The following is a 12,017-nucleotide window of genomic DNA, read 5'->3' as shown; positions in this document are numbered from 1 at the left end:
GGAGTATATATCTGTTGGAGTGTCCAGGGTGGGTGGAGAAACCTGTGAGTAACAAAGGCGGCAACCAGGTCAATAGTTGAGGGCATCTGAATAGACGTATGAGTAACAATGAAGACTATAGCATGGGCGTAACACTGGAGATAGCAAGGTCACTGGTGGGAGCATCTGAATAGAAGTATCCTGGCCTTTGTTTCTTTTGTCTATGATCATCCTGTGTTTGTGTGGAGCTGGTTAGACACTGTCTTGACTCTAGTATTTTTCAACACTGGCAGCCAAGTTCTGTTCATTTTCATAGTTTCTTCCTTCCTGTTAAAATTGTCCATGTGCTTATGGATTTCAATTGCTTCTCTGTGTAGTCTGACGTAGTGGCTTTCAGAGTGGTCCAGAATTTCTGTTTTTTCAAATAATATAATATATAGTCTTCATTGTTACTCATACTTCTATTCAGATGCCCTCAACTATTGACCTGGTTGCCTTCTTTGTTACTCACAGGTTTCTCCACCCACCCTGGACACTCCAACAGATATATACTCCACTTGCTTTCCCAACATCAGATCCTCTGAAGATGCCAGCCACAGATGCAGGCGAAACGTCAGGAGAAAATGCTACTAGAACATGGCCACACAGCCTGGAAACCACACAACACCCCAGTGATTCCGGCCGTGAAAGCCTTCGACAATACATTCTATTGCTGTTCGGCCTTTGGCTAAGATCAAGAGTAGTTTAATTATTAGTGAAATGATGTATGTAAAATTCCTTGAGACCCCAGAAATAATGTTCTATATCCGTAATACCCAGGAGCCTGGGAGCCACATGTGGCTCTTTGTGGCTATTCTGAGCACTTTTCCCAATGTAACACCCCCCTCATATTCTAGGAAAGCAGACAAGGCCCTTGACCACTGGAGCTTGTGGTTGGCAAGTGATTTCTACCTTGAAAAACACGCACGCACACAAAGCTTGTACATTTTCATTGAAGCACCTGCGCAGCTGCCAGAAAGAGAGTATGCTGGCTGCAGAGCCATCTCAGGGGCATACCTGCCAGGGGAACATGTGGGGTCACATGTCCCTGAGCAGCACCCATTTGATCATGTGCGCGGTGCAAAATTGCGCCCCCCACGTGATTAAGCCATGGTTAAGGGCCAGGAGCCTGCATGTCCCTCTGGCAGGTAGAGACACCCCTGGCAGCAGCTGGTGCCAGGTCATGGCAAGCCCAAGCAGCTGGTGCCAGGTCATGGCAAGCCCCATCGAAGCATGGCCTCCAATGGAGGTGGGTGAGCTGGCAGCATCTAGCACCAGGCCGGGAGCTTGCCAAGGGACGCCTGGTGGGCCCGCAGCAGGCTCTCGGCCTGGTGCCAGCTGCCAGTCCCCCCCCCACACACACACACCTCTATCGGAGGCTGTACCTGCCTCCCTCAAGGGCCTTGAGCAAGGCAGGCGCAGACTCCAATACAGGTGAGGGGAGTTGGCAGCAGCTGGCACCGGGCCAGGAGCCTGCCACAGGCCTGCCAGGCACCCCTTGGCAGGGTCCCAGCCCGGTACCGGCTACTGCTGCCTGCCACCCCTGCCCCCCTGCAATGGGGGGAGTGCGGGGGGGTGCAAAGGGTGCACGGGGGTTGCCCCAGGGGGCCATTTATTGCCAATATGCCTCTGGGCCATCTTAACACATGGGCACACTGGGCAGTTGCCAATGTGCTACCTAAAATGGTGGGAGTCTGTCCCTGTTAAGGTGGGGGAATTAGCAAGAGCAGACTCTTTGGCTTAGCAAAAGGTTGGGCAAACTTGAGATCTTTGTTGCCTATATGTACCAAGGTCAGCTTTTGCAAGAAATCCACAGGAAAGCAAAATAAAGTTTAACCAATTTATTTAGGGATAATAGGGATACACAAACACACAATAATCAAAGCAGTGGAACACACACACAGTCCTAGGATGTAAGCAGTGTTGAGGGGATAGATTGGGAATAGCTGAGATATTGGGGGAATTCTTAGAGGTAATACAGTACTAGATCCTAAAGTGTTTTTGGGTCCATGAAGCAGAGTTCAATGACCTGCACTGGGCTCCAAGGAAGAGGGGTAGAAAATAGGTGTCACACAGCACAACTGAACCCAATGGCAGGTTCAGAAGTACTGGGTGAACATTGTGGCCAGACAAGCAGTCCAGACACACTGACCACTGAGGGCCTATTTTATAGGGGCAGAGGCATAGCTGGGCCAGATTGTGCCTGGTGCACACTCTTGTGTTCCCCCCCCCCACATTTTCCTTAGTTTAGCCCGGAAAAGCGGCCTGTTCCCTTCAGGTTGAAAACAGCCAGGTGGGAACTACACTTCCCATGAGACCTTGGGGCTCACGAGGTCTCCTGGGAAGTGTGGTTCCCACCAGGCCATTTTCAGCCTGAAGGAAACAGGCTGCTTCTTCAGCCTGCACTATTACAATAAGGTAAGTGGGGGAGTGGGGTGCTGCGGGGGTGCCACGGGGCAATTTTCTGCCCCCCAGGCATGCGCCCAGTGCAACGCGCACCACCACCCCGGCCCCCTGTTGTATATCAAGCCGAGAAGAGAGCAAGAAGGCAGAGAGGAAAATATAGGGTCAACAGGCTTTTTACAAAGGGAGGCTTCTCATTGCTGCTGCCAACTATCTCAGAGGAAGATTCTGCAGGAGGAAAACTGAACAGTCAAGGGTTTGACAGAGACAGGGAGGGACAGCCCTACGTGTCCAAAGGTTCTGTGCTATTTACAAGATTGTAAGTAGCATATTTAATATTAACAGTTATATTTTATATTGATATACCGGTATGTATGTTTCTGGTGATGTGGCACACATTGCAAACAGAGGTCAGGTGGCTCTTTGAGTTGATGGTCATTGTGAATGTGGCTCCTTCTCCAGTGTGTCGGTGGAATTTGAAGAAAACCCTTAGGTCTTGTCTAACTAGAGCCAAAGATTGTACTGTGTGAATTGGCTGCTGAGAGTCTTGGCTCCTATTACTAAATGTACTTTGACATTGACACCAAAAAGCTGTTGTTTGCTCCATAAAACCAAAATGTTTTCTGATATAAGAAAATCAACCTAGCACCAATATAGTGTGAGAAAGATTGGGATCCTATGGTATTTTGAAATGGCTCAGAGTTTTTTTTATATAAACCTCCTTCTGAAAAACTAATTACTGTTGTTCCATTCCCCTTATGGTTTTCCTGGCAACAGGTTTTAATTTCTTCTTATTTTATTTAACTTGCCTTGAGAGTTAGATTAGCTTTGTAATGGGTTAACAATTAGTCAGCATCAAAGAAAAGCATTCTCAGTTGTGATACATAATGTGATCCATGTGGGTAATTAGAAGGATTCTGCTTTTCCTTTCTGTGTGCGCAAAATGTGATGTCAGAGAAGCCTGCAAGTTGTTTTCAAAAGACAAATAACATAGGAAATCTTCGAAACCTAGAGATCAAGCAAGGCACCCTAGGTAGGTCAGACTCAACTAAAATCCTCAAACAATTTCTTGAAGTTGTGAGAGTTTGAAAGAACTGGTTAGCAGAGAAAGTGACTTCTGAATAGCATATTTGGCAAGCTATGCCCCAGAGGTGACATATTTCAATTGTGTCCTATGCTTTCTTAGAGTCTGGTGATCTTCTGTAGGTATGGCATAGCCAGTGTACAAGTGGAACAGCTCTTCCACATGAGTACTGTAACCACCCCTTTCTGGATTCTGCTTTATTTTGGTAGAAAACTATCTCTACCATCCATATGTAGAATCTTCCTAGTGAAGAAGACGTCCTGCTGAATGCAGTTGATAAAGGAATCCCATCTCAGTGGTTGGAAGATAATATTTCTCCATGTCCAATGTCACGGGTATAACGTAGGTGGGGCAAGCCAGTGATTGTGCCCCTGGCACTAGTTAATTGGGGATGCCCTGGCCGCGCCCCCTCCTACTGCCCCCACTGCAGCTCAAAAAGTGAAGACTTCTTTTAACTAAATTAAATTAAATTACTCTACATTAGTCTGAGGCCAGGAAGAGTCTGGGGACAGGGACAAGGCCAGGGAAGGGAAGGGAAGGGAAGGGACACCCTCCCTGGCCTTGTTCTTTTCTCCAGTCTCCTCCTGGCCTCTGCCTCACTTGCTTCGGATGAAAGTAAAGAAAATGAAAGCAACCTTCAGGCTGTGGGGGTGGGGTGGGGTGGGGTGGCAGTAGGGGGAAGAAATGTGCCCCATGCCTTTCCCCCCATGCCTCAGCCACTGCTACAGCAGCCTGTAGGCTGCTTTAATTTTCTTTAGTCTGAGGCAAGCAGCTGGGAAGAGACTGAGGCAGGGACAAGGCTAGGAAAGGGGTGCCCTCCCTGACCTTGTCCCTGCTCCCAGTCTCTTCCCAGCTGCTTGCCTCCCACTAAATTAAAAGAAATTAAAGAGGACTCAGCTTGGCTCATGAAAAATCCTCAGAAGCCAAACCAAGTCCTTTTAGTTAACTCCTCCCTGCCTGGACTCCACTGCCCCAAGAAAGGCTGTGGAGGCCACAATGGGCAGTGGAGTCTGGGTGGGGTGGGGCACAATTTCAGTGCTTGCCCCAGCTGCCATTTTAGCTAGATAAGCCCCTGTCCAAAGTGTTCCACACTTGCAGAATCCAGTGCAATGGCAATTCAATGTGAAGGCAGTTATGAACACCTATCCATAAAAAAAAATACCCTAGAGTATACAGGTATCTTTAGAGTTAAAATTCAGGGCTTAGAGCTGAGTAATCTCACTTTAAAAAAATATTATTAATAATTCAAAAGTCATTGACAGAAATAAATGTATTTTCAGCTTGACAGGGTTATAGCGGGAACCATTTTTCTTGCATTCCTAGAGTAACCAGGACCTATGTTTTGCAGATCTTCTTATGACTTCTCAGGCAATTTGAAGGTATTTGAGATTGTGGGAGAACCTCCATGGTTGATACTGAAGATGAGAAATTACGATTAAGATCACAGTGGCTTCAGTTACCAAAAGACGTCATCTCCAATCTATTTCTCAGATTCATGGTTCAGAGCAGAATCTGGGAGAACCAGGTTTGAATCTCCTTTTCATGGGCCAATTGCATACTTTCACCCTGGCCTATCTCACAGGGTTGATGTATGGATGAAAGGGAAGAGAGGGGACTAATATAAGTTGCTTTGGTCCCCACTATGGAGAAAGACTATAGTTATCCAAGGTAGAGGCTGTGGAGCAGGGGGGTGGGGAGACACAAAACCAAAGATAAAGGTAGGTTGGCTGCTAGATGGGAAGGAGATAGGGTTGCCAACTCCAGCTTGGGAAAATCTTGGAGATTTGAAAGATGGAGGCTGGTGAAGGTGGGGTTTGAAGAGGAGAGGGGCCTTTGAAGTGTATAAGTGGTATAGAGTCCACTATCCAAAGCAGCCATTTCCTCCAGAGAAACTGGCATTGCCACCATCCAGGTGAGGGCTGGAGATCACCTGATTTATAGATGACAAAGTTCTCCTGGAGAAAATGGCTGCTTTGGAGGGTGGAGTCTATGCCTTTATACCCTGCTGAGGTTGCCAAACCTCACCCTCCCCAATCTCTAAGAACTTCCCAACCTAGAGTTGGCAACTTTAAGGGCGACTGATCTCTGTAGTTGGGAGAATGGTTATGATTCCAGGAAAGCCACTGCCGCAACTTCTGCTATGTGTGTGTGTGGGGGGGGGGGGGGGGCAGTGTGGCAAGGAGAGTGATGGGGGCAGAAATAGAGAGTAATGGGGTGGGGGAAGAAAGGGAAAGAAAGAAAGTGATAGGCACTGTTGGAGAGAGAGAGAGAGCGAGAGAGAGAGAAGGAGTGACTGGAGGGGGAAAAGATTGAGAGATGAGAGAAGTAGGGGGAGAGGGGAGGAAGCAAAGGTGGGGGAATGGAATAGCTGTTCCTGCAAGTTTCTTGAGGTCCCCACTTGTAAAATTACATATCTTTTATCCAATGGCCATCATTACATCACCTATATAATGTCATTGCATGCACTGGTGGCAGCCAAGAAAAACTATCATCCTGATGTTTAACATGCTTCTATCGTAGTTATGCCCTGATTCCAACAATTTTAATAGTGCTTTTAATTCTGCTGAGTTTTCTTTTACTGTTATATTCATTACTGCCCAAGCATTTGTTTTTGTTATATTGTTGTGGACTTTGGCCTCACACAATACATTTTACTCCTTTTATAGGGGGAAACTTTTCAGCATCCACGCTTGTTACCCACCAGAACCTCAGACACCAGTGGCAGAAAATAGAAGTGGGGGAAGGAGCACACATTGGTTTCATACCAACATGCTTATGTCACTTCTGGAAAAAATTGAAAGTGATGTGGAGTTTTTGTAAACACTAGAATGCCTAAGGGAGAGAAGGCGGAATGAACTAGAACAATCTTGTCAGATGTATTGTCGAAGGCTTTCACGGCTGGATTCAACTGGTTCTGGTGGGTTTTCCAGGCTGTGTGGCCGTGGTCTGGTGGATTTTGTTCCTAACGTTTCGCCTGCATCTGTGGCTGGCATCTTCAGAGGTGTATCACAGAGGTGTATCACAGAGTGTGGAACAGACTTTTTTCTGAAGATGCCAGCCACAGATGCAGGCGAAACGTTAAGAACAAAATCCACCAGACCACAGCCACACAGCCCAGAAAACCCACCAGAACCAATCTTGTCAGATCTCAGGAACTAAGCTGATGCAGTAGTTGGAAGGATGACCACTAAAAAAGACTCTGCAGAAAAAGGCAATGGCAAAGCACGTCTGCTTCTCATCTGCCTTGAAATCCCCTGGCTGGGGACACCAGATGTTGGCTGAGGCTTGATGGGACTTCACACACACAGAGTCTTGCCAGAAGTGATGTTGACATGCAAATTCTACTCACACACACACAAAAAAACACACCCCACCCCAAAGAAGTTGCTGATTGCAGCCTGGTAACCCTAGAAACTGAATATGAACTCCAGGAGAATCTCTCCAAATTGGGTGAGTTCAGCATAGGTGAGAAGTGATGCACACTGAAACAGAAACTCCCAACTTTAAGTACAGGCTAACGCAGTCTGAACTTGCTCAGATTGAAAGACAGAAAAAACCTTGGGGCTGTAAAGGATAGCTCAGTGAACATGTCAATCCAGCATATGTCAGTGGTGAAAAAGGCCAACTCTGGACTAGGGATTCTTAGGAAAGGAATTGAAAATAAGAGAGCCAGCCTGGTGTCATAGTGAAGGTATCAGACTAGGATCTGGAAAGCCCAGCTTCAAATCCCCACTCTTGCCATGGGAGCTTATTGGGTGACCTTGGACTAGCCCAGGGGTAGGGAACCTGCGGCTCTCCAGATGTTCAGGAACTACAATTCCCATCAGCCCCTACCAGCATGGCCAATTGGCCATGCTGACAGAGGCTGATGGGAATTGTAGTTTTTGAACATCTGGAGAGCCGCAGGTTCCCTACCCCTGGACTAGCCACACACTCTCAGCATTTGGATGATACCACTTCCAAGAGTCAGAAGGCAGAGGCAGACAGTAGCAAACTGCCCCTGAATGTCTCTTGCCCATGGGGTCACCATAACCTATGGGGTCGCAATAAGTCGGCTGTGATTTGATAAAGACAGCCAATATTGTAATGCCCCTGTATAGATCTATGGTGCGGCCTCATTTGGAATACTGTGTGCCGTTCTGATCACTGTATCTCAAAAATGATATTGCAGAACTGGGAAATGTACAGATAGGACAACCAAGGCAATTAGGGAGTTGGAGCACCTTCACTGTGAGGAAAGTCCAAGACTTTTCAATTTAGAAAAAAGATGACTGAGAGAGGTTTATAAATTTTTTAATGGAAAAGAGAGTGCCGAGAACCTTTTCTCCAACTCTCACAATACTAGAATTCAAGGGCTTCCAATGACATTGATGGAAAGTAGATTCAGGAAGAACAAAAGGAAATACTTTTTAGTCAAAGGATATAAAGCATGTAATGTTGGCCACAGGCATACATGGCATAAGACATGGATCAGACAGATTCATGATGGAGAGGTCTATCGGTGGCTACTAGCCATGGGGACAAAATGGAATCTCCACATTCAGAGGTGGTCACCTTCTGAATACCAGTGCCAGGAAGAAATGTCAGGGGAAGCCTGAACCTCTGTGCTCTGTTGTTGGCCCTTGGGAGTAACTGGCTGGCTAATGGGATGCAGAACGAGACAGATTACTAATCCAGCAGAGCTATTCTGATGTCATTATGGTTTCCACCTGTTAATTCACCTGTTAATCATGTTCATTTTTGTGTTTTTAGATAGATCTTTTTTAAAAATTGTGTGAAGTGATCCCGAGTGCAACTGCAAAGTGGGACAGAATTCAAGTTTTCTATCACTCTACTGATAGTTTGCCTTGTTTACTGTTCAGAGCAGCATGATGTTAACAAATGCTCTGTGTAACATGACAGTGTTAGCACCACCTTCCTGATCTGTATAAGCAGTTACTATGGTGTGTAAATTTGGTGATCACCTGAGCCCATTTTAGTGTGTTCTTGCTCTCCCCTAGCCCTTTAAGCACACTGCACCTGGACACTGTGTTTCACCATTACTCTTGCCTGACAGGGCGACAAAAAGCAGGGCTTCTGTTATTTATAGCTTCTTTGTCACCACAAAGAAGTAGGAAAAGAACTCAACCATGCAGGGACAGAAGGGCTTTGTTTAATTTTAATTAACTACCCTTCTTTCAGATCTGAGTAAACCCCAGAGCCAAGCTAATAATATTATGAAAGCTCTTTCTTTCCCCTCCAGAGGAAATCAACACAGGGCATTGCAGCACCTAGCATGTACTTAAAAACCAATCCATGTGTATGTGGACTCTGAGACTACGCAAATGTTCAAGTAAGCACTTGAAGGTGTTACATCAGTACTACAAAAGGTTTCCCAAAAGCAGCTTATGGTGCCCATCAATAAAAATTGTCATTACTTCCAGGAATACTGCTTTGCATATGATTGTTTATTAGAAGACTATTCTGATTGGAATAGGTCATAGAGACCATATCACTGTACTCTTTGGACCATCTATATTGAATCCCAGTCTGTGTCTGTGGACTGTTTCACATGCTGGTTGAAACAACCTTTAAAGCCCTGTGTGGTTTTAGACCAGCATACCTGAAGAACCACCCAGTTCTTTATGAAATTATGGTTGGGAAGTGTCCCTGAGCCAAGTCAGGGCCCTCAGCCATCCCTCCTCCCCTGCACGACTGGTCTTGGGCTTGTTCTGTGGCTTAGATCTCACTCACAGCCATGTCGAGAGCCTGGGTCCAGCCCCACGGGCTCCTGGGCTCTCTCTAGGCCAGTTGGTGCTGGCACTGCAGCAGGCCTGGCACTCTCGGCCCTTCTTTCTTCCTCTCTCCACTTTTTCCTCAGTTTGCTCCCTGCTTCTACTGCTCTGTCCCTCTCATTTCTCCTCTCTCCAATATTTCACCCCCCTTTATCCCTCCTTGCTTCCTCCCTCCAGTGGGCCAAGGCCTGCTTCCAGGCTTCTACTGGCTCTTGGACCATCTGTTCGGACCTATCAGCCCAAGGATTGGCCTCCTGGCCGAAGAGCCTGCCTGCCCCTTTGAAGCCTGGTAATTGGGGCATTGTCAAGCCAGGCCACAACATCAGGCTGCTTGGTGGCTGGTTTGCCAGTCTGCAACTGCCAGCTCCCTCCCCCAGGTCACTTTCCCCTGCCGATGGGCACTCTCTCTTTAGCTGGCTGACACTGATCCATGGTGCATTGGCGCTGAGGCAATGGGAAGTGTCTCACGGGAGGCGGGGACCTGTCCCCACTGTCATTCAGAGCCAGCCCAGGCTGGCGGTGAGCGGAGGTGTTGCGGGGAAGTCTTGGACCGAGGCAGATGCTGGCTCTGGACAATGGTCATATTTTGAGCCTTTCTGTAGCAACACAGGCCTTCTCTGGAGCTCTCTGCCCAGAGTGACTTCTGTTGCCATCTTCTACCTGTGAGCAGAACACTTTTGCTGCATCTGGTGTTCCCTCAAACATCATTTCTTTCTGACCTATATTCTAATTGTTATTTTCATGTTTTTGTACATGTATTTTAGTTTTGGTTTTAATTATGTGCTTTTGTTTAATATTAATGGTTTTAAAGACATTTCAAAGCATTTTAATGCATTTCAATAAGAGGTGTCCTTCCTTCTACTGTGACACAGGCAGACATTGCAGACTTTCTCCCTAATATTACAACCTTATCATTTTCCCTGCCTGATCAAGCATGCTTGTACGGTTCACAATATCTTCACATTTCCTCCTGGGAACTGCAGCTTGATCTTGCAAATTCTGATTGTGAACAAACATGATGAATTATGTCAGTTGCACAGGTACAAAGCAGCACTTATACATAATACAACTGATTTTAAATAATATGTGATCTGCCCATGATGAACAGGGTGGGCAACATGTAAGTTGTCCTAACTTATCACGATTCTTTCATTCTGTGGAACCTCCCATGCACAGGAAAAGATCGATGCAGTGGATAATTTCATAGACTGAGTTACTAGTTCTCCTTGAAGACTTTTAGCCCCAACCAAAGGTGATGGGGGCTGATAGTTCTCCCGGAAACAATGTGACCTTATATTAGTCCATTTGCCTTCTCTGGGGCACTTACCCTGGAAGAGGGAGCAGACATACCAAGGCCTTGTGTTCCACAGTCCCACCACCATAGTGTGGAAGTCTGGGCTGCAGCAGGGCTGCACAAGCATCCCACTTGGATGCCAGAATGGAGGATGGATGGACGGACAGATTGTGACATTCCTGGAGTTTAGGGCTGGTTGTGTGCTGCACTGGACCGCGGACTTATGCCACCCTTTTGGTAGCTTATATCCTTTAAACTCTGTGGGGCTTTCTGGCAGCGGGGGAGTTTCTGGGCTTTTCTGCGCTCCCCACGCCCCCAGAAAATCCTATCGAAGGGAGTGGGGCAGCGCCACATTGGTGCTGAGTCCCACCTCCTCCAGGTTTGGATGGGGCTTTTTGTTCCATTTCCCACTAAAGCAGAATGAGACAAAAAAGATTTTAAAATTTTAATGCTTTGTTTTTACTTCGCAAAGTTTAACACATATATTAAATTCTGGTGTGAATTATAGAAACCTTTTGAAAATATTATGTACATGCATGCTTTTTCTTTTTTATTCATTTTTTATTTGTACTTTAAAATCCAAATTGAAAAAATACACAAAGACCAAAGTTGACCAAATTAGTACTTATTTCATAGAGACTTCCAGTTTCTTCTGCAACAAACATTAACTCTTAAACCCTAAACTTTCAGCACTTGGCCACTAAACATCCAATTGGCTTCCAATTGTCCAAAAACTTAGTTAAGTTCTTTTCTCTAAGTAATGAAGTTAACTTGGCCATCTCAGCCAGCTCTAACACTTTCACCTGTCATTCTTCAATTGTAGATAAAGCTGGAGTTTTCCATTTCTGCGCATAGAGCATTCTTACTGATACTATCATACATAAAAACAACATTCCATGTTTTCTTTCCAGAGATGTCCATAAATCCCAACAGAAAAGCCTCAGGTTTCATTCGCACATTAATCTTTAAAAATCTTTTGTAGGATTGGTCTCCAAGACCCTTAAGCTTTCCCACAAATCCACCATCAATGATAAAAAGTCCCCTCCAGTTGTTCACATTTCCAACAGTTATTTGAACATTTTTATAATCTTTGCTTGTTTTTCTGGTGTTATATACCATTGATACATCATTTTGCAAAAGTTCTTTCAAATTAGAACTTAAGGTATATTTCCGCTCTTTTGAGCACAGATTCTCCCATTGTTCAAATTGGAACATGTGTGCTTTTTCCAATTTAATTACAAGGTACAGTGAGAAGGAAAGGGAGCCTTAAATGCACATTCATTTCCCTCCCAGGATTGCCAATAAAGTCTTGGGAAATTCCCAGAGATTTGGGAGCATCACCTAGAGAAAGGAGGGAGCTCAGCAGGGATGTGATGGTATAGAGTCAGGCCTCTGAACCTGTCATCTCCTCCAAGGGGACTGTTCCATGTAACCCAGCTGCCAT

The sequence above is a fragment of the Sphaerodactylus townsendi genome, linkage group LG02, assembly GCF_021028975.2.
Source record: "Sphaerodactylus townsendi isolate TG3544 linkage group LG02, MPM_Stown_v2.3, whole genome shotgun sequence".
Taxonomy (NCBI): Eukaryota; Metazoa; Chordata; class Lepidosauria; order Squamata; family Sphaerodactylidae; genus Sphaerodactylus; species Sphaerodactylus townsendi.
This window is presented reverse-complemented; position numbering follows the sequence as displayed.